The sequence below is a fragment of the Odocoileus virginianus genome, chromosome 13, assembly GCF_023699985.2.
Source record: "Odocoileus virginianus isolate 20LAN1187 ecotype Illinois chromosome 13, Ovbor_1.2, whole genome shotgun sequence".
NCBI lineage: Eukaryota > Metazoa > Chordata > Mammalia > Artiodactyla > Cervidae > Odocoileus > Odocoileus virginianus.
Window position 1 is genome coordinate 67,342,167 of NC_069686.1, and position 25,100 is coordinate 67,367,266.

Consider the following 25,100-nt stretch of genomic DNA (forward strand, 5'->3'; position numbering starts at 1 on the left):
AGACAATAGCAAATATTAATACAACTAAAAGCTATTTTAAAAGATAAAAAGAAACAAATTGTTAGCTAGACTTAACAGAAGAAGAGAGATTCAAGTAAGTAAATTAGAAACAATGAGGAAATATAATAACTGATACTACACAAATATAAAGGTTGTTATGAGGGTACTCTGAAAAATTATATACCAACAAACATGACAACAAAGAAAAAAGAATAAATTCCCAAAAACACACAATCTACTAAAATTGAATAATGAAGAAATGAAAAATCTGACAAAGTAGCTGCTAAAAAGGAGACAGTCAGTAATCAAAAACTTTCCAACAAAGAAAATCTGCTAGAATCCTTCACTGATGAATCTTGCCAAATATAATAATAATATTATATTTAAATTATATTTAAATATTAAATATTTAATTAAATGTCACATTTAAAAATAATAATCATCATTATCAAACTCTTCCAAAATGTTAAAAGGAAGAGAGAGCACTTCCAAACTCATTATAAGAGGCCAACATTACCCTGACACTAAAACCAGATAAGGAGAAAAAGTACAGGCTGTCTTCAGTGAACATAGGTACAAAAATTTCAACCTAATATTAGCAAACCAAACTCAACAATATGCTAAAAGGATCATACACAGTAATGAAATAGAATCTATTCCAGAGATTCAAGGATCATTAAACATGCAAAAATCAATAAATATGATGCACCACATTAACAAAATAAAGTTTGAAAACCATATGGTCAGCTAAATCAATGCAGAGAAAGTATTTAACATTTTAGAATAAAACCTTTCAACAAATGGGGTATAGAGGGAGATATCTTAAGAGAATATAGGTCATATATGACAAGTCCACTGTTAACATAAAACACATCAGTGAAAAGATGGAAGTTTTTCTTGTAAAATTGAGAACAAATCAAGGATGCACACTCTCTCCACTTTTTTAAACATAATACTGGAAGTCCCACACATCCAGGGCAACTAAGCAAGAAAAAGTAACGAGAGGCATCCAAACCAGAAAGAAAGAAGTAAAGGTGTCTCTAGTTGCAGATAACATAATAATAAATATAGAAAACCCTAAAAAAGCTACACAACAAATTATTAGAATAAATAAAATCAACATACAAATATAAGCTATGTTTCTATATACTAATATTTATCTACCAGATGAGAAATATAGAAAGCAATCCTATTTATAACTGCATCAAAAAAAAGAAATTATTAAAAATAAATATAAACCAAGAGGTGAAAGATCTGTACACTGAAAACCACAAAATACTTATGAAAAAATTGAAGAAATTGTCTTCAATTCTTGAAAAATATTCTGTTTGCATAGATCAGAACAGGTAATACTGTTTAAATGTCAATATGTCAAAATATCCAAATATTAATAAATTGACAGATTAAATGTAATTCTTATCAAAATTCCCATGACATTTTCATAGAAATAGAAAAGAATCCTAAAATTTTTATGGGCCATTAAATAATTATATAACAAAAGCATATCTGTGAAAGAAAAGTTATTCTGGAGGTATCACACTTGCTGATTTCAGAGTATATTAAAAAGTTATAATAATAAATATAGTATTTTTTTTTTGTCCAGTTGCTAAGTCATGTTGACTCTTTGCAGTCCCATGTGCTGCAGCATGCCAGTCTCCATTGTCCTCCAATATTTCCTGGATTTGCTCGAGCTCATTTCCAAGCTCAGTGGGTGATGCTATCTTATCCTCTGTCACCCTCTTCTCATTTTGCCCTCAATTTTCCCCACTATTAAGGTATTTTCCAATAAGTTGGCTCTTCCAATCAGGGGACCAAAGTGTTAGAGCTTCAGTATCAGTCTTTCCAATGAATATTAAGGGTTGATTTCTTTAGGATTGATCAGTTTAACCCCCTCGTAGTTCAAGGAACTCTCAAGAGTCTTCTCCAGCACCATAATTCAAAAGTAACAATGCTTCAGTGCTCAATATTCTTTATGTTCCAACTCTCACATCCGTACATGGCTACTGAAAAAAACATAGTTTTGACTACATGGACCATTGTTGGGAAAGTGATGTCTCTGGTTTTTAATATGCTATCTAGGATTGTCATTACTTTTCTTTCAAGAAGCAAGTGTCCTTTAATTTTGTGACTGAAGTCACCATCAATAGTGATTTTGGAGCCTGAGAAAATAAAATCTATCACTGTTTCCACGTTTTCCCTTTCTATTTGCCATGAAGTGATGGGGCCATATGCCATGAAGTTGTTTTTAACACTGAGTATTAAGCCAGCTTTTTCACTCTGCTATATCCAACCAGCCCATTCTAAAGGAGATCAGTCTTAGGTGTTCATTGGAAGGACTGATGCTGAAGCTGAAACTCCAATACTTTGGCCATCTGATGCAAAGAGTTGACTCATTGGAAAAGACCCTGATGCTGGGAGGGATTGGGGGCAGGAGGAGAAGGGTACGACAGAGGATGAGATGCCTGGATGGCATCACCGATTCGATGGGCATGGGTTTGGGTAGACTTTGGAAGTTGGTGATGGACAGGGAGGCCTGGCATGCTGCGGTTCATGGGGTCGCAAAGAGTCGGACATGACTGAGCGACTGAACTGAACTGAACTGAACTGATTGCACCCACATCAAGAGGCTCTTTAGTTCCTCTTTGCTTTCTGTCATTTAAGTATTATCATCTGCATATCTGAGGTTATTGATATTTCTCCCAGCAATCTTGATTCCAGCTTGTGATTCAAGCCTGGCATTTCACATGATACACTCTGCATATAAGCATGGTGACAATATACAGCATTTTTCTTTTAACTAATTTCTCAATTGTGAACCAGTCCATTGCTCCATGTCTGTATTCTAACTGTTGCTTCTTGACCTGCATACAAGTTTCTCAGGAGATAGGTAGGTTTGTCTGGGATTCCCATCTCTTGAAGTCAAAATCTTTAGTGCAGCAATGAAGCTTAAGTAGATGTTTTTTCTGGAATCTCCTTGCTTTCTCCATTATCCAACTAATGTCAGCAATTTGATCTCTGGTTCCTTTGCCTGTTCTAATCCCAGCTTGTACATCTGGAATTTCTCAGTTTACTTCCTGCTGAAGACTAGCTTAAAGCATTTTGAGCATAACTTTGCCAGCATGTGAAATAAAGGCAATTTTATGGTTCAAAAAAATTTGAACTTTTTTTTGGCATTGTCCTTCTTGGGGAATAAAATGAAAGAAAACTGATCTTTTCAAGTCCTGTGGCCAAATCTGAGTTTTACAATTCGCTGACATATTGAGTGCAGCACTTTAACAACATCATCTTTTAGGAATTTAAAAAGCTCAGCTGGAATTTTATCACTTCCACTAGCTTTTTTCTTAGTGATACTTCCTAAGGCCCATTTAAAGCAATTCAGGACGTCTGGCTCTAATTGAATGACTACACCATTATGGCTATCAGGGTCATTAGAATCATTTTCTACTTCTATTCTATTTCATTCTTTTTCATTTCATAGTTCTTCTATGTCTTCTTGACACTTCTTAATATCTTCTGCCTGTGTTAGGTCCTTTCCATTTCTGCCCGTTATCATGCCTATTTTTGCATGAAGTTTTCCCTTGATAGCTCTAATTTTCTTAAAGAGATCTCTAGTCTTTCCCATTCCATTATTTCCCTCTATTTCTTTACGTTGATCAAATAAGATGGCCTTATTATGTATACTTGTTATTTTCTGGAACTCTGCTTTCAGTTGGGTGTATCTTTCCTTTTATCCTTTGCTTTTCATTTCTCTTCTTTTATCAGCTATTTGTAAGGCATCCTCACAGAATCTCTTTGCCTTCTTGCATTTCTTTCTCCACTACCCTCAGTACAAAACTATGAACTTCTGCCCATTGTTCTTCAAGCACTCTGTCTACCAGATCTAATCCCTTAAATCTATGTATCACCTCCACTGCATCATCATAAGGGATTTGATGTAGGTCATACCTAAATGGCTTAATGATTTTCCCTACTTTCTTCAATTTAAGCCTGAATTTTGCAAAAATTTTGAGTAAGGGACTCATGATCTGAGGCAAATTAATTCCAAGTCTTGTTTTTGCTGACTATATAGAGCTTCTCCATCTTCAGCTGCAAAGAATATAATTAATCAGATTTTGGTATTCACCATCTGGTGGTGTCCATTTGTAGACTCATTTCTTGTGTCTTTGGAAGAGGGTGTTTGCTATAGCCAATGTGTTCTCTTGACAAAACTCTGTTAGGCTTTGCCAATATTTATTGTGTATTCCATGGCCAAATTTGCCTGCTATTTCAGGTCTTCTGACATTCTACTCTTATATTCAATCCTCTATGATGAAAAGGACAATTTCTTTGCTGTTAGTTCTAGAAGGTCTTGTACATTTTCACAGAACCAGTCAACTTCAGCTTTCTCAGTATCAGTGATTGGAGCACAAACTTGGATTACTGTGATAGCAAATGGTTTGTCTTGGAAAGGAACTGAGATCATTCTGTCATTTATGAGGTTGCATCCAAGTACTGCATTTCAGATTCTTGCTGACTATGAGAGCTACTCCATTTCTTCTGAGGAATTCTTCCTACAGTAGTATATATAATGGTCATCTGAATTAAATTCACCCATTCAGGTCCATTTTTATTTCACTAAAATGTTCCTAAGATGTTCATATTCACTCTTGCCATCTCCTGCTTGATCAGTCTGATTTACCTTGATTCATGGACTGAGTATTCCAGGGTCCTATGCAGTATTGTTCTTTACAGCATCAGAATTTACTTTCACAACCAAACACATCCACAAATGAGGGTCTGTTCCTCCTTGGCCCAGCCACTTCATTCTTTCTAGATCTATTAGTAATTGCCCTCAGCTGTTCCCCAGTAGCATATTGGACACCTTCTGATAGAGAGTTCATCTTCCAGTGTCATATCGTTTTGCCTTTTCCTACTGTTCATTGGGTTCTCACAGCAAGAATACTGGAGTGGGTGCCATTTCCTTCTCCAATGAGTGAAAGTGAAATTGCTCAGTCGTGTCTGACTCTCAGCGACCCCAAGGACTGCAGCCTGCCAGGCTCCTCCTTCCATGGGATTTTCCAGGCAAGAGTACTGGAGTGGGTTGCCATTGCCTTCTCTGGTGATCCATGAAGGGAAGTCAAACATAGAGAAGAATTAATACCAGTTCAACACTTTCTATTGAAAAGCTGAATGTTTTTAATTAATTTTACAAAGTCAGTACTACTATCATATCAAAACCAGACAAAGAAATCACAGGAATATAAAACTACAAACTAACATAATTTATTATTGCACATGCAAAAATTCTTAAAAATAATACCCCACATATTGCAACATATGAAAGGATTATACAGTATGAGCAAGTGAGATTCATTCCAGCAATACATTATTTCAACAGGTAAAATTCAAACAAAGTAATACATTTTATTTATAGAATAAGAGACAAAAACTACTTGATCATCTCCACAGGTATAGAAAACAGTTGACAATACCCAACACTATTTCATGATTAAACAAGCATTCTACATTAGGAAATAAAGAAAACTACTCATCCTAGTAAGCTCAGTTCAGTCACACAGGCACATCTGACTCTTTGTGACTCCCTGGACTGCAGCACACCAGGCTTCCCTGCCCATCACCAACTCCCAAAGCTTGCTCAAATTCATGTCCATAGAGTTGGTGATGCCATCCAATCACTTCATCCTCTGTCATCCTCTTCTCCTCCCACCTTCAACATTTCCCATCATCAGGGACTTTTCCAATGAGTCAGTTCTTCCCATCAGGTGGCCAAAGTATTGGAGTTTCAGCTTCAGCATCAGTCCTTCCAATGAATATATTCAGGACTAATTTCCTTTAAGATTGACTGATTGGATCTCCTTGCAGTCCAAGGGAATCTCAAGAGTCTTCTCCAACACCAGGGTTCAAAAGCATAAATTCTTTGGTGCTCAGGTTTCTTTGTAGTACAATGCTCACATCCATACATGACTATTGGAAAAATCATAGCTTTGACTAGATGAATCTTGGTCTCTGCTTTTTAATATGTTTTCTAGGTTTGTCATAGCTTTTCTTCCAAGGAGCAATCGTCTTTTAATTTCATGGCTGCAGTCACCATCTGTAGTGATTTTGGAGCCCCCCAAAATAAAGTCTGTCACTATTTTCATTGTTTTCCCATCCATTTGACATGAAGTGATGGGATCAGATGCCATGATCTTAGTTTTCTGAATGTTGAGTTTTAAGCCAACATTTTCACTCTCCTCTTTCACTTTCATCAAGAGGTTTTTTAGCTCTTCTTTGCTTTCTGCCATCGGAGTGGTGTCATGTGCATAGCTGAGGCTATTAGTATTTCTCTTGGCAATCTTGATTTCAGCTTGTGCTTCATCCAGCCCAACATTTCACATGATGTACTCTGCATAGAAGTTCAATAAGCAGGGTGACAATATACAGCCTTGATGTACTCCTTCCCCAATTTGGAATCTGTCTGTTGTTCCATGTCCAGTTCTAACTGTTGCTTCTTGACCTGCATACAGATTTCTCAAGAGGCAGGTCAGGTGGTCTGGTAGTCCCATCTCTTTAAGAATTTCCCACAGTCTGTTGTGATCCTCACAGACAAAGGCTTTGGTGTAGTCAAAAAAGCAGAAGTAGATTTTTTTTTTCCTAGAATTCTCTTCCTTTTTTGATGATCCAACAGATGTTGGCAATTTGATCACTGGTTCCTCTGAGAATCAGAGGAACAAGTAGTTTTTGTTTCTTTTTTAAATCCAACTTGATTCCTTAATTTCTCTTTCTGTTTTCTCATTGTTAGTGTATAGGAATGCAAGAGATTTCTGTGTGTTAATTTTATATCCTGCAACTTTACTGTATTCATTGATTAGCTCTAGTAATTTTCTGGTAGAGTCTTTAGGGTTTTCTATGTAGAGGATCATGTCATCTGCAAACAGAGAGAGTTTCACTTCTTCTTTTCCTATCTGAATACCTTTTACTTCTTTTTCTGCCCTGATTGCTGTGGCCAACACTTCCAAAACTATGTTGAATAGTAGTGGTCAGAGTGGGCACCCTTATCTTGTTCCTGATTTCAGGGGAAATGCTTTCAATTTTTCACCATTGAGGGTGATGCTTTCTGTGGGTTTGTCATATATAGCTTTTATTATGTTGAGGTATGTTCCTTCTATTCCTGCTTTCTGGAGAGTTTTAATCATAAATGGATGTTGAATTTTGTCAAAGGCTTTTTCTGCATCTATTGAGATAATCATATGGTTTTTATCTTTCAATTTGTTAATGTGGTGTATTACATTGATTGACTTGTGGATATTAAAGAATCCTTGCATTCCTGGGATAAAGCCCACTTGGTCATGATGTATGATTTTTTTTAATATGTTGTTGGATTCTGTTTGCTAGAATTTTGTTAAGGATTTTTGCATCTATGTTCATCAGTGATAGTGGCCTGTAGTTTTGTTTTTTTGTGGCATCTTTGTCTGGTTTTGGAATTAGGGTGATGGTGGCCTCATAGAATGAGTTTGGAAGTTTACCTTCTTCTGCAATTTTCTGGAAGAGTTTGAGTAAGATAGGTGTTAGCTCTTCTCTAAATTTTTGGTAGAATTCAGCTGTGAAGCCATCTGGTCCTGGGCTTTTGTTTGCTGGAAGATTTCTGATTACAGTTTCGATTTCCTTGCTTGTGATGGGTTTGTTAAGATCTTCTATTTCTTCCTGGTTCAGTTTTGGAAAGTTATACTTCTCTAAGAACTTGTCCATTTCTTCCAAGTTGTCCATTTTATTGGCATAGAGCTGCTGGTAGCAGTCTCTTATGATCCTTTGTATTTCAGTGTTGTCTGTTGTGATCTCTCCATTTTCGTTTCTAATTTTGTTAATTTGGATCTTCTCCCTTTGTTTCTTAATGAGTCTTGCTAATGGTTTGTCAATTTTGTTTATTTTTTCAAAAAATGAGCTTTTAGCTTTGTTAATTTTTGCTATGATCTCTTTAGTTTCTTTTGCATTTATTTCTGCCCTAATTTTTAAGATTTCTTTCCTTCTACTAACCCTGGGGTTCTTCATTTCTTCCTCCTCTAGTTGCTTGAGGTGTAGAGTTAGGTTATTTATTTGACTTTTTTCTTGTTTCTTGAGGTAGGCCTGTAATGCTATGAATCTTCCCCTTAGCACTGCTTTTACAGTGTCCCATAGGTTTTGGGTTGTTGTGTTTTCATTTTCATTCATTTCTATGCATATTTTGATTTCTTTTTTGATTTCTTCTATGATTTGTTGGTTATTCAAAAACATGTTGTTTGGCCTCCATATGTTTGAATTTTTAATAATTTTTTTCCTGTAATTGAGATCTAATCTTACTGCACTGTGGTCAGAAAAGATGACTGGAATGATTTCAATCTTTTTGAATTTACCAAGACTAGATTTATGGCCCAGGATGTGATCTATTCTGGAGAAGGTTCCGTGTGCACTTGAGAAAAAGGTGAAGTTGATTGTTTTGGGGTGAAACGTCCTATAGATGTCAATTAGGTCTAGCTGCTCCATTGTGTCCGTTAAAGTTTGTGTTTCCTTGTTCATTTTCTGTTTAGTTGATCTATCCATAGTTGTGAGTGGGGTATTAAAGTCTCCTACTATTATTGTGTTACTATTAATTTCCTCTTTCATACTCATTAGCGTTTGCCTTACATATTGCTGTGCTCCTATGTTGGGTGCATATATATTTATAATTGTTATATCTTCTTCTTGGATTGATCCTTTGATCTTTATGTAGTGTCCATCTTTGTCTCTTTTCACAGACTTAATTTGAAAGTCTATTTTATCTGATATGAGTATTGCGACTCCTGCTTTCTTTTGGTCTCCGTTTGCGTGGAAACAATACTATTCACCATTGCAACAAAAAGAATAAAATACTTAGGAGTATATCTACCTAAAGAAACAGAAGACCTATACATAGAAAACTATAAAACACTGATGAAAGAAATCAAAGAGGACACAAACAGATGGAGAAACATACCGTGTTCATGGATTGGAAGAATCAATATTGTCAAAATGGCTATACTACCCAAAGCAATCTATAGATTCAATGCAATCCCTATCAAACTACCAACGGTATTTTTCACAGAACTAGAACAAATAATTTCACAATTTGTATGGAAATACAAAAAACCTCGAATAGCCAAAGTAATCCTGAGAAAGAAGAATGGAACTGGAGGAATCAATCTGCCTGACTTCAGACTATACTACAAAGCCACAGTCATCAAGACAGTATGGTACTGGCACAAAGACAGAAATATAGATCAATGGAACAGAATAGAAAGCCCAGAGATAAATTCACGCACCTATGGTCACCTTATCTTCGACAAAGGAGGCAAGGATATACAATGGAAAAAAGATAACCTCTTTAACAAGTGGTGCTGGGAAAACTGGTCAACCACCTGTAAAAGAATGAAACTAGAACACTTTCTAACACCATACACAAAAATAAACTCAAAATGGATTAAAGATCTAAATGTAAGACCAGAAACTATAAAACTCCTAGAGGAGAACGTAGGCAAAACACTCTCCAACATAAATCACAGCAGGATCCTCTATGACCCACATCCCAGAATTTTAGAAATAAAAGAAAAAATAAACAAATGGGACCTAATGAAACTTAAAAGCTTTTGCACAACAAAGGAAACTATAAGCAAAGTGAAAGGACAGCCCTCAGTTTGGGAGAAAATAATAGCAAACGAAGCAACAGACAAAGAATTAATCTCAAAAATATACAAGCAACTCCTCCAGCTCAACTCCAGAAAAATAAATGACCCAATCAAAAAATGGGCCAAAGAACTAAATAGACATTTCTCCAAGGAAGACATACAGATGGCTAACAAACACATGAAAAGATGCTCCACATCACTCATTATCAGAGAAATGCAAATCAAAACCACAATGAGGTACCATTATACGCCAGTCAGGATGGCTGCTATCCAAAAGTCTACAAGCAATAAATGCTGGAGAGGGTGTGGAGAAAAGGGAACCCTCTTACACTGTTGGTGGGAATACAAATTAGTACAGCCACTATGGAAAACAGTGTGGAGATTTCTTAAAAAGCTGGAAATAGAACTGCCATATGACCCAACAATCCCACTTCTGGGCATACACACCAAGGAAACCAGATCTGAAAGAGACACGTGCACCCCAATGTTCATCGCAGCACTGTTTATAATAGCCAGGACATGGAAGCAACCCAGATGCCCATCAGCAGATGAATGGATGAGGAAGCTCTGGTACATATACACCATGGAATATTACTCAGCCATTAAAAAGAATTCATTTGAATCAGTTCTAATGAGATGGATGAAACTGGAGCCCATTATACAGAGTGAAGTAAGCCAGAAAGATAAAGACCATTACAGTATACTAACACATATATATGGACTTTAGAAAGATGGTAACGATAACCCTATATGCAAAACAGAAAAAGAGACTCAGATGTATAGAACAGACTTGTGGACTCTGGGAGAAGGCGAGGGTGGGATGTTTCAAGAGAACAGCATTGAAACATGTATATTATCTAGGGTGAAACAGATCACCAGCCCAGGTTGGGTGCATGAGACAAGTGCTCAGACCTGGTGCACTGGGAAGACCCAGAGGGATCGGGTGGAGAGGGAGGTGAGAGGGGGGACTGGGATGGGGAATACATGTAAATCCATGGCTAATTCATTTCAATGTATGACAAAAACTACTGTAATGATGTAAAGTAATTAGCCTCCAACTAATAAAAATAAATGGAAAAAATAAATAAATAAATAAATCCAACTTGAACATCTGGAAGTTCATGGTTCATGCAATGTTGAAGACTGGCTTGGAGAATTTTGAGCATTATTTGCTATTGTGTGAGAGGAGTAAAACTGTGTGAGAGGAGTAAAATTGTGTGGTAGTTTGAGCACTTTGACCTTGCCTTTCCTTGGGACTGGAATGAAAATTGACCTTTGCCAGGCCTCTGGCCACTGCTGAGTTTTCCAGATTTGTGGGCATATTGAGTGCAGCACTTTCACAGCATTATATTTTAGGATTCGAAATAGCTCAGCTGGAATTCCATCACCCCCACTGGCTGTGTTCCCTCACTAGTGATGCTTCCTAAGGCCCACTTGACTTTGCATTCCAGGATGCCTGGGGTGAATGATCACACCATTGTCAGTATCTGGGTCATAAAGACTTTTTTGTACAGTTCTTTTGTGTATTCTCATCACCTCTTCTTAATATCTTTTGCTAGAAAAGGGCCTGGGGAAAACATATAGCTAACCTCATACATGATGGTGAAAGACTGACTGTTTTAACCACAACGTGAGGAGAAAGACAAGATTTCCATTGTCTCTACTTCAACATTGCACTGAGGGGTTTTGCCATGGAATTTGGAAAATAAATTAAAGGTGCCCATATTATAAAGAATTAAAACTATTTGTAGATGATATAATCTTGTTATGCTAGTTTTCTATGGCTGCCATAACAAAGTGCTAAAGGTGTGATGGCATTAAAAACAGAAATGTATTGTCTCTTAGTTTCAGAAACTGAAAGTTCAAACTCAAGACATCAGCATGGTTGACCCTTGCTGAAGGCTGTGAGCGAAAAATCCATCCCAGCCCTCTTTCCTGGCTATCTTTTCCTGTATCCCTTTATATATCTTCCTTTTATGTGTGTCTCTGTACCTAAATTTCCCCCTTTATGTAAGAACACTGGTTATACCTGATCAGATTAGATGCCACTCTAGTGAGTTGACTTAACTAGATTACATCTATAAAGAACTTTTTTCCAAATAAAGTCAGATACTGAGGCATAGGATTCTGGAGTATTCTGGAATATTCTTAGTCATATTCTAGAATTTAGGACTGCAATATAAAAACATGGAGGGGGTCACAATTCAACTCATAACACTTGTATATAGAAAATACTAAGAAACCCACTAAAAATTTGTTATAACAAATGAATGAATTTATAATAATTATAAGATATGATTAGTATGCAAAAATTCACTGTGAAACTAGTGTAAAGAACAATAAGAAACCAACATGAAATTAATAAAAGAATCAACTTAAATAATATGAAATTATGAATAAATTTAACAGAATAAATACAAGACTTGTACAATGAACAGTACAAAACTTCATTGAAAGATGTTAAAGAACACTTAAACTAATGGAAAGACTTCACATATACAAGAAACATGCAACTTGTTCTACAGATTCAATGCAATACTTATAAAAACCAAAGCTAGGTTCTTTGCAGAAACTGACAAGCTCATCCTAAAATTTACATGAAAATTCAAAGGACTTAAAAGAGCCAAAACATAAGCATAAAATTGGAGGGCTCACTCTTACAGATTTCAAAGCTTATTGCAAAACTACAGTAGTTGGAGGCAGGAGTATACAGCTGAGAAAAAGTGATGCAGGGAAAATCAGAAAACTACATGCAAAAGAGTGAAATTAGAACACTGTGTAACATCATATGTAAAAAATAAGCTAACATGTGTTAAACACTATAAAATTCCTAGAAAAGAACATAAGCAGAACACTTTTACATAAATAGCAGCAACATTTTTTGGATCTGTCTCTTACAGCAAAGGAATCAAAAGCAAAAGTAAATAAATGGAACATAATTAAAAGCATTTGCACAGTAAAGGAAACTGCTGACAAAATGAAAAGACAACCTACTGAATGGGAGAAGATATTTGCAAAGAATGTGACCAATAAGTGGCTAATATGCAACATATTCCTACAATTCAACACCAAAAAAAAAAGAGAGAGAGAGAGAGATTAAAAATTGGGCAGAAGAACTGAATGGACATTTTTCCAAAAAAGAAATTCAGATGGCAAACAGGCACATGTAAAGATACTCAACATTGCTAATCATCAGGGAAATAAAAATCAAAACCACAATGAAATATCACCTCACACCTGTCAAAATGGTTATCATCAAAAAGAACACAAATAAAAAATGCTAGTGAGGATGAGAATAAAAAGGAACTCTCACACAGTTGATGGGAAAATAAATTGTGATGCCACTTTGGAAAACAATATGGAGCTTTTGCACAAAATTTAATAGAATTATCAAATAACCTAGCAACTCCACCCCTGAGCATATATCCAGAAAACAAAAACAGTAATTTGAAAAAATATGTGCACCCCAATGTTCATAGCAGCATTATTTACAGTTGCGAAGATACAGAAGCAAACTGTGTCCATCAACTATGAATGAATAAAGATGTGTCATATATATGTGTATATGCACAGATACCATAGAATACTACTCAGCCATAGAGAAGAATTAAATTTTGCCATTTGCATCAACATGTTTGTACTTGAAGGACATTATACTAAGTGGAATAAGTCAGACAGCAAAAAACAATTACTCAAGTATATCACTTATAATGTGAAATCTAAAAAATACAACAAACTATTAAATAGAACAGAAAAGAGTCAGACTCACAGATATAGAGAAAAAACTAGTGATTACCAGTGGGGAGAGATAAGAAGGAGGAGCAATATGAAGTTAAGGGAAACACAAAGGGGTTATTACAGTATTGTATGAAAACTGAAAGTTATTTTAAAAATTCCTCACATACACGGTCACTTAATTTTTGGCAAATATCTTAACAATTCAGTGAAAAAACAAATAGGTCTTTTCAATAAACAGTGCTAAGATAGCTGGATATTTTCATGTAAAAGAAAAGCTGCACTTCCTCCTCACACCATACACAAAAATAAACTCAAAATGAATTTAAGAGGCAAAAATAAGATCCTAAATATAACAGCTGAAACTATGAGACTCTTAGAAGAAATCATAGCTGTAAATCTTCAAACCTTATATTAGGCAATAATTTCTAAGCTATGGCACCAAGAGCACACAGCAAAAAAGGAAAAAGTAGATAAATTTTACGTAATCAAAAGTTAAAACATTTGTTTTTCCAAAGATACCATTAAGAAAGTGAAAGACAGCCTACAAGTTGGAAGAAAATATTCGCAAATCAATATCTGACAAGAGACTTCTATCCAGAATATATAAATAATGTTCATAAGTCAGTAACAAAATGACAAACAGTGAAAATGGACAAAGGACCCACAAAGACATCTCCTCAGTGAGGATACAAATGTCCAATAAGTGCGTGCACTATCCAGACACCAGAAACTTGCAAATGAAAACCCCTGTGATATCACTTCACACCTCCTAGGATGGCTATTGCTCGAAAGAAAATAACAAGTGTTGACAAAGATAAAGAAAAATTGGAATCTCCATACACTGTGGAAATGGATAACAGTGCAATCACCTTGGAAAACAATCTGGACATGTCTCAAAAGTATAAACATAGGTTTGTCATATGACTAAGGAATTTCACTCCTGGATATGTACACAATACAAAAGTAACCATATACCTATATTAAAACCAGCACATAAATTTTCATATTATTTATAATAGACAAAAGTTGGATAAAAATCATGTCTGTCAATTGAATGGATTAATAAATGTATCTATCCAATGAAATATCACTTATCAATTAAAAGAAATACTTACACATGCAATAATTTGGATAAACTTGGAAATAAATATGTTAAGTGAAAAATACCAGATACAAAAATCCACATGTTATATGATTCTACTTACATGTAATGCCCTAAATAGACAAATCTATAAAGAGATAGTAAGTTAGATTCTGTCAGGGGCTGGGGAGAAGAAAAGAGAATAAATACTAATGACTGCTGGTTTAAATTTGGGGGTGATAAAAATGTTCTAAAATTGATTGTAGTGATGGTTCCATAACTCTGTGAATGTACTAAATACCACTAAGTAGTATAATTTAATATAATCATACATACATTTAATATATTTAATATATGATGTAATATAATCATACATAAATTTAAATTGCATAAATTTGTAGTATGTGAAATATATATGTAAATTAAGCTGTTATTAAGGAAGGAAAGAAAGAAAGAAAGAGGGGAGGAAAGAAAAAACTTTCAAAGCTCTAGGGAAAGTATATCACATGAGTGTCTGTGATATTAATGACAGTTATAAAGTTTACCTTCCATCCAATCAGTATCAACCTATTGAAGACTAGAAGAAAAAGATCTGGAAATGTGGTTGGGGTATGTTATCAGTCAAGAAGATGATACGATCTCACGAGTGGGATGGACCACTGGAAATAATGGCAGAGTAGAAAGTGATATGTGGGCAAATAAGTGACGTACAGCTTGATTTAAGGGACCTGCAGGCAAAAGATTTGAGAAATATCTGAAGAACCTCCGAAGCACCACCCAAGAACATTAGACAGCTGTAGATGCCCACCAAAGCCAAGAGCACCAGTGGAAATTCACAGCCAACTCACGCCATGCCTCTAGCTTCCTTCTCCCTCCTACCCACAAATTCTTTCTGCATACTGGAGAAGCTGAGAAACAAAGGGACCGGCACTCTTCCTTATTCCAGAGTCCCAGTTTCCAAAAGACCTGAACTGAGGAAGGAACAAGGTTCAAATTTAGATGAAGTTCCCAATTCTGATTATTATATTGGACTGAATATTTTAATTAGCTATGAAACCACCTGACACTGTTTACTTAATGTGATTAAATTATTATAAGAACTGTCAGAAATATCATTCAAGGGATGAGAAAAAGAGAATATATTTAATACCTTTAAACATGTAGCAGAGAAAAAACATACTATTTTTCCTGCTTTATCCTGCATCAGTGAGTGTCTCAATCGGTCAGTGCAATAGCCTTGTACGTAGACTAGATAGGTAGAGAGAGAGGCAGATAGATCAGCATTAAGCACAGAGCATGGATGCAGCGCAGGTCAGTAAAAGCTAGTTCTTTCCCCTTCAACCTTCCCTCCTCTGTGTGCTTCAGCGTGCAGGCTGAAGGCAGCCAGTCTTGAGTCTTGGAGCGATAAAGAGGATAGTTTTTTTCCTGAGAATTTCGCACTTAGAGAAGACTGAAAACCACGAAACTTGAGCGTCTACACTGGCCCGAAGAGGGAGAGGCAGATGAGCTGCTAAAACACTAGTCTCATAAATCACTGAGATTTATTTGGCTCCACTGCTTGACTGAGCAGAAATTGGAGAAAATTGAGTCTGTAATTCCCCTTGATCAGTTGATGCTGTCACTTACACGTTCCCATGTGTGAAAGGGGAGTCAAAATGGAGTTTGTATCGCTAAGAGAGTCTCTAAATGCAACTCTAGGGTCGTTCAGGAAGTGTGACTTATGCATGTCTCAGCCTGGATGGAATCTGACCTTTCCATCACTCATCATCATAATGAAGTCATTCATAACATCAGACAGAAATCAAAATATGTATTGGATCCTTACTCTAAAAGACTCCTGACAGCCTATCTACTTATCAGGCCCCTACCCCAAGTAACTCATGATTCCTCAAGGACAAATATTTCCTGGTTTTCATCAGTCAACCACAACTCTTTTCGGTCAGCTTCTAACGACCTTGTGACTTTTTTGTCTTTATAAGCCCCTGACTCTCCTTTCTTCTCAGAACACTCTTTTGGTTTTACCTGAATCTATGTTTCCTGCATTGCAGTTCTTAAGACCTCAAATAAACTCTTCTTAATTGCAGCTTTCTGCCTTGTTTTTGGCCAACACATGTCACCTAACCCAGGAAGAAAAATGGGGTTAGGATTATGGTTAGGGTTAGTATCTTAGTACTCACCCTGGGTTAGTACTCACCTTAGGGTTAGTGAGTATAGTTCTCACCCTAAGTACTAATGCTGAGTACCTAGGTGAGTGCTAAGTCACAGTATACTGGAGAACCCTGGGCAGAGAGCAAGGAGGATGTGGTTTATGAAGCACGTCAGACCACATCTGGGGAACTGGCGCTAATGGGAACCCAAGGGACATTCTGCCAGGTTCACAGAAAAATGCTCATGAAAAGAGCCATCCCACTAATTTCTGATCTGGCGGCTCCCCTGGACTAAGAGGAGTAAAGGAACAGTTAGCCCAAGATACCGTTCAAAGGTGTGGATTAGATAAACTGCTGCTCGGCCCACCCTGATCCTGGGTGAGGGGTCCTCTCCTGGAAGGGCCTGAGTGCCTGAGAAATCATCCGCCGAGACTCCAGAGCGTACCCTGGCTCAGTTAACCCAGGCCACATGATTCTTGCTTTCCCCGTCCTTCACACCATCCTGTGCTCAGATAGGCAGGTTTCTGCTGTCACCTGATGTGCCAACTTTGTCAATGCAGACAAAAGGAATCTGTTACTTTATTCCCCAAGATGTTCTGGATTCAGGTCAGAAAACCCATCAGGTTTGCTTCCTGCTGAGCATGATGATATCAGTATCTGGCCTCATCTTTCAGAAATTCCCCATTCTAGGCCAATTTTTTTTCCTGTTTGTTTTTTCCTCTATTTTATTTCTTAATCTTAGAGCTGGAGGGGCCATTTGAAGTCCCCTGGTTCATACCTCTCCCCTGCGTGGGTCTCTAAACATATCTCCCAGACCTCAAGCAAATCACAGGTCTCCTTGTCAGTGTCGGTGATGAGAACACTGGCCTTAGCATTAGAAGCATGTGTGGTTTTGAGGTGAGTAATCCATGTATATAATTAGTCACACATGAGTTGATCTAAATCTCCTCATCCCCCAAATGAAGAGAGATCTTCCCTGTAGCTCAGATGGTAAAGAATCAGCCTGCAATGCAGGAGAACTGGGTTCGATCCCTGGGTCAGGAAGATCCTCTGAAGAAGGGAATGGCAATCCACTGCAGTGTTCTTGCCTGGAGAATCCCATGGAGAGAGGATGGGCTGATGGGCTGCAGTTGGTGGGGTCGCAAAAAGTCAGACACAACTGAGCGACTGACCCACACCAAATGAAGAGATGATTTATGTTAATTCCATTTAGTGTTGAGGTAAACACAATGGGCCATGAAGTAAGTCACTTCAGGACCCATAAAAGAGCCACATCATTGTCTCTGTAACTTGTTCTACTGTGTTACTCTCTTGGGACTAGAAGCACAGCCCAGAATGTTGATTTCACTCAAATTAGCCATGTGTTCCATACTTTTTAACATGAACTTAATCCTTTCTCCATCCTATCCTCCCAGTTGGTCTAATTCTGGCACATGTTTTCTGCTGTGGTCCAGTGCTTTTTATCCATTTAGTCTTCATATATTTTGTGGTCATTTGTTTCTTTGCTGTGATTTACTGCTTTGTTTTAACTATACCCGTGTTAGGTTTTACACTCAGTACTAGAATAATTACACTACAGAGCATACCTATTGGGCCCTGAACTATCCTTTATCCCACATCCCTTTTCAGACATTAATAAGCAGTCCATATAACATGATTACAACCAGGTGGCATATCTCTCATAAAGAGGTAAAAGCAGTTTGGCACGTTAAAATCTATCTCAGCAAGTCCACCGGAGCTCAGTGACCCTTGGCAAAAGAATGATAGGGCCAGACCTCATCATCGCCAAATGGGGACGAAAACGTGCCGACCAAAACCTAAACAGGCTCTTTTATGTTTGACTACTTTCTGTGCAAACCCACCAGAAGCATTTAGGTGCCAGGTGTTATTTTCAGTTCTAAGTAAGGGGGTGTACAAATAGTCTGACAATAGCTGATGAAACATAGGGAGAAACTCAGAGCAGATATTCATCACAGAAACAGTAGTGAGTGGCCATGAATTCTAGCAACTCCCTCTTTAGGCTGTAGTGGTAGCTGAGTAAACAGAGATGCATGGACACTGCATGGTGTCCATGGTTTTTTGGAGAAAACCTCTCCAAAACTTTGGATCCCACAATGCTGCTTGACCATAGAATTTTCTGTAAACATGACTGTTTACCTAAGATTTTGGGTGTTCCTTGTGAACAGAGCCTGTGATTTAATTTTGTAGCACACCACAGCTCTTTTCATTTTACCCAACACAGACCAGAACTGGGCAATTGCTTATTGGGTTTACTATCTGATTTAATGTAGTGGTGATGATGAGAAGCAATTGTTTTCAAATTGCAAATTGCTATACCAACAGTAACTGAACTCACAATAGTTTTAGTTGTTTTATTTTTATAAAAAAGAGTAATATAAAAAATACGATATCCAGAATGATTTTGGTTTTCTACCCTTTTTTGTAAAATGGGGCAGAGGCCCATTTTATAAAGCGCACTATTTTAACCACATTTAGCTGCACATCTGCACTTAGCACATCACATCATTGTGCAACTCTCAAGATCATCCATCTCCTGAGTTTTCCACGTTCCTAAACTGAAATTCTGTCTTCATTAAACACTAATGCCCATTGCCCCTCCTCACCCTCTTGCCAAGATCCTGGCATCTACCGATGTACTTTCTGACTCCATGAATGTGACTACTCTAGGTGAATCATATAAGTGGAATCAAACTGACATTTGTCTGCACTGATTGTGTATTGGAATGCAGTATTAAGGTTAATTTAGTGTATATACATAAAAATCTCCAAGATTGTTTCATGTGTACCAAATGTTTAGTACACATACTTGGACAAGCACAGGAGCACAAAATTTGCCATTGGCAGATGAACCTGGATAGCCTCATTGCCTGATGCCCAGTAAGATCACCAGTCTTTCTTGTTAGCATTAGCTGTTGGCTGACAGAACAATGGTTGTGTGATTAGGGACCATTTTGAATGAGACTTTCAGTTCTGTAAAAATTATAAATCTGACTCAAGAAATGACATTTTGCAGTAGCAGAAATCAGCAAACACAAATGTGAGGGTCAGCTTATCTCAAAAAATCAGCCTTAGAATTCCTTTTAAGATATAGCATTCTGAAAGTTTTAGGAGGCACCACAGTGATCATGCATGTAATGGCAAAGAAAAGAAGAGATGAGCGAGCTGAATTCACCACAAATAGGGACTAGTCCTGCCAGAATATGTGGTATTCTTGCCTTTGATTATGAACACTTTTTTTTTCCCCTACAAACCAGTAAAAAGAAACCAAAAACCCATCAAGATCTAGAAAGGAGATCAAGTATGACATAGATTTGTACTTAGTATTCATTAATATTAGTATGTTGGAATTGTTCCTTGAAAGAATTTTGGCTAAGGAGAGAGAATCATCCTTTTTAATCAATAATGCTGTTCTTGCACTATTCACAAAAGCTAAGACATGGAAATAGCCTAAACGTCCATCAACAGACGAATAAAGAAAAAAGATCTGGCATATAAACACAGTGAAATGTCCCTTGACCATAAAAAGAATGAAATAATGTAATGAGTGTACCTGGAGTTTATCACACAAAGTGAAGTAAGTCAGCAAAAGGAAGACAAATAACATATGACATTACTTATATGTCAAAACTAAAGTATGACACAAGTGAATATATCTGAGAAACAGAAACAGACTCACAGCCATAGAGAACAGACTTGTGGTTGCCAAGAGGGATGGGAGTGGGAAAGATATACATTGGGAGTTTGGAGATAGCAGATACAAACTATTTTACATATAATGGATAAACATGCTACTGTATAGCAGAGGGAACTATATTCAGTATTCTATGATAAACTGGAAAAGAATATTTTAGAAGAATTTGTATGTATATATATATATATATATATAACTGAATCACTTTATATATATATATATTATATATATATGAGTCAGTTTACTGTACAGCAGAAATTAATATATCACTAAATCAGCTATATTGTAATAAAAATATATATTGATAATAAAATACTACTCAAACAAATAAGTACAACATTCTGATAGAAAAAGAGATCTCTGCATTAAGTATTGTTGAATTCAAATTACAAAATAAATTAAATACAGAACAGAATCTCAGGCAACATCTTTTCACTTTTAAAGCATATACTGGCAATTCTGTTTTAGTGAAACATAATCCATAAAACATTATAGTGCATGGGTGCCCAGTTGCTCAGTCGTGTCTGACTCTTTGCAATCCCATGGACCTAGCCCACCAGGCTCCTCTGTCCATGGATTTCCCAGGCAAGAACACTGGAGTGGGTTGCCCTTTCTTTCTCCAGGGGATCCAGAGACTGAACCCACATCTCCTGTGTTTCATGCATTGGCAGGCAGTTTCTTTACCACCTGGAAGACCCAGTTCTTATATTTGTATTAGCTATATAATTCTACAAAGACTGCAAATATGCAAAGATTGAATTTCTATTTTGCGAATACTTGAGCAACATAAAAAAGTGATTTCTGTCAACAGATAGTGTCAGAGTTTCATTACTCTCTAGAATTGCATTTCTCAACTATGCTGGCATATTACAATTATTGGGGAAGATGCATTTCTGGTGATTATTATTTAACTGCCATAAATTGAGGCACTGAACTTCAAATCACTTTCAGTACCCATCTCCCTGTAAACAGTATAAAAAATGGAAAAATAATAAGAATATAGAAAACTTGAGCATCATTAACCAAATTGGCATAATTTCCCTTTATAGATCATTGTTTCTAACAAATGTGAATTTATTTCAATTGCAGTTGGAATCCTCATGAAGACAGATTATTTGTTAGGCCATTAAAAGAAATTTCAGCAAATCAGGAAACAATTGGAATATTTTATAATATAATTTCTGGTTACAGCATAATTAGAATTTCATGTCAATGGGTTTCCCTGGCAGCTCAGTGGTAAAGAACCAATGAAGAAGACCTGGGTTCTATCCCCGGGTTGGGAAGATCCCCTGGAGAAGGAAATGGTCACCCACTGCAGTATTCTTGCCCAGGAAATATCTTAAACAGAGGATCCTGACAGACTACAGTCCATAGGGTCATAGGAGAGTTAGACACAACTTAGCGACTAAACAACAAAAGTCAATAGCATATTTTAAAAAATACAAAAACGTTTGGAAATTAAGATACTTCAAATTAATAATTGGATAGAAATAAATTGAAAGACATATTAGAAAATACTTTGAACTGAATAATAATGAAATTACAGCATATCAGAACTTGAAGGATGCAGGCAAATAGCATTTTGAGAAAGTTTAATAACTTCAGTTATTTTAGAAAAGAAAAAGGCTTAAAATCAATTATCCACATTCCTACCCTCAAAAGTTAAAAATGAAAAGCAATTAAACCCAAAGTAAGCAGAAAAAAGATGATAATAAAGTATTATTCAGTGTATTAGAAAAAAATTAGAAAAGTGAATAGATTCCAAATTGGTTACTTTAAAATATTAATAAGTTTGAAAAATTCTTAGACAAGAATGACTAGAATATTTATTAAAAGAAAATATGCTGCAATCAGAAATAAAACCAAAAATATCTCTATATATCCAATGTTTATGACCGACTGTCTATCATTAAATTTGACAATTCATATGGTGGAGAAATTATATGAGAAATGCAGACTACCAAACTGATTCCAAATTAAACAGAAAATATAAAACCGTCTTATATTTAGTAAAGAACATGACTCCACATTAGAAAAATCTTATTTAAAAAGAACAGAAAAAAATGGCGCTGGCTTGTTCTATTAAACATTTATAAGAGGAACTAGCATTTTGTCTAAAGAAACGCTATGCATTCTTTTTTTCTCCTTAAAAGGATATTGAGTCACCACAATCCTGATACCAAAATTTGAGAAAGTCATTATAAGAAAAGTGCAGATAATCACATGTTGTCCAGTGTTAGGACTTTGTGCTTTCACTGCCGAGAATGCAGGCTCAATCCCTGGTCGGGGAACTGAGATCCCACGAGATGAGTGATGCAGGCAAAACAACAACAACAGCAACAAATAAAACAGAAAAGAAAAATAACAGACTGATGCCGGGAGCCAACACGCGAGACCCTACCCCTAACAAGGCCGTGAGGGAGAAAACCTGACGGGCAAGGCGAATCAGGTTTTCAGGGGTTTTCGAAAAGGCCAGCTCACGAGATCCCACCCATGACAAGGTCACGAGGAGAGAAAGTCTGGCAGGCAAGGCAGATCAGGTTTTCAGGGATTTCAAAAAGCTGCCCCCGGCTCTCATCTTAAAGATGTTATCTGCCTCACCAGCCCAGGTTGGGTGCATGAGACAAGGGCTCGGGCCTGGTGCACTGGGAAGACCCAGAGGGATCGGGTGGAGAGGGAGGTGGGAGGGGGGACCGGGATGGGGAATACATGTAAATCCATGGCTAATTCATTTCAATGTATGACAAAAACTACTGTAATGATGTAAAGTAATTAGCCTCCAACTAATAAAAATAAATGGAAAAAAAAATTTAAAAAAAAAGATGATATCTGCCTTTCTGATGCCTGCCTCAATGGACTCTGACACAGGCAGGAAGGCCTTCCCCTATCTCTTCCCAAATAAGAATCAATTTAGAACTTTAATCAATAAGTTTCCCAGGTGGTGGTATTTTATGAGATTATTTAGGGTGAAAGGAGTGTTTTAATTCAAACTCCTTTGCTGGTAGTTTATTAGCCAAATGCATTTATGGCTTGGTACTAATATGCATGATTGCTTATAATATCCTAATCATAAAATAGCATAAAGAACCTGATTATATAAAGCCCTAATAGATATAGAGCCCTTTTAAGGCGTAAAGGAGTCCTATTAGAAAACATAAGAAAATTATCCTATAGGTGGTTACTGGGTTGTGATTTGCTTGCTGTGTTTTGCTTGCTGTGTTTTGCTTGCTGTATTTTTGCCTTTAATGTGCTAAGGTTGTGTTATAAAAACCATTGTTAATACAGTTAAAGATCTAGAGAAATAAGAACTTAGTCCTAGTTTGGTAACAATGAGATGGTTGTTAATTGTCAGTCAGGAGTGCTAGGAAAAAGCTGCCTCACTGAAGCCGCAGAGTCTGTATGGGGTAACTTTTTAGATAAATGCAACTGACAACTTCTGCAGAAAGATTAATTTTTGTATTAACAAGAATATAATTCTACTCTGTACTATTTCCCTATGACCCTGTTACCTTTCAGTTAAGGTCACCATAAAAACGGAAAATAGGTTTACAGTCACCTGACCTGCATGAAATGTTAATAGCCTCAAGGCCAGAAGATCATGTGCTAAAAATTACTATAGAATTAGAAAGCAAAAAAATCCTACTCTTCCTAAAAATCAAAATGATGTAATGCTAACACTGTGTAATCATGCGTAAGCATCTGTACCTTGAAAACGTTCTGTGAAAGGGTATAAAACCGGTTGTCAAAAAGTAAACACAGACTTGGCCCTATCAGGGCTGGTCTCACGGGTCTTCTCTCTCTCTCGCCGACGCCGTTCATCCTGAGGGTACCTCCTGGATCCTGCTGAGGCTGGACCCCGGCAGACTAATACACCTCCTGAATAAACAACAATTTTTTTTTTTTTTACTAAATATTACCAAACAAATTCAGCAATGTATAAAAAAATAATAATGCATTATATGTCCTGTAGGGTTTATCCCGGGCTCCCCTGGTGGCTCAGCAGTAAAGTGACCCCCCTGCCAATGAAAGAGACACAGGTTGGATCCCCGGGTCAGGAAGATCCCTGGAGAAGGAAATGGTACCCCCTCCAGTATGCTTGCCTGAGAAATCCCATGGACAGGGGAGCCTGGCGGGCTACAGTCTATGTGGTCGCTAAAAGAGTGGGACATGTCTTAGCGACTAAAAAACAACCACAACAAGGTTTACCACAGGTAATCCTTTGATTTAACCTTCAGAAAAGTGTATTTGTATTATTTATAACATTAACTGAATTAAAGGAGAAAATTATTAATAGTTGAAGAAAAAGCATTTGTTGAAAGTCAACATCAATTCATGATTAAAAACAGAAAACTAGATAAAATGGAGTACAATTCCATTGTATTCCAATACAATTCTCAATACAATGTAGGACATCTACAGAAGTCTTACAGCAAACATTGCATTTATTACTAAAATGTTGAACCCTTTTCCAAAAGATCAAGGAAAACAAGGATACTTTTTCTTACCATTTCAAATCAGCATTGAACATCCAAACAAGTCCAATAAAGTAATAAATATTGAAAAAGAGGTAGTACTGTAAGTATCCACAGATGGCATGACTATGAAGCTACAAAAGCTTGTGGAACATAAAAATCAAAACAAAAAAATTTGAAACTAATAACCAAATTTCTTTAAATTGCAAAATACAGCATTTAATAGCTGTTGCTGTGATTCATGGGGTCGCAGAGTCAGACACGACTGAGCAACTGAACTGAACATTTGGAAAT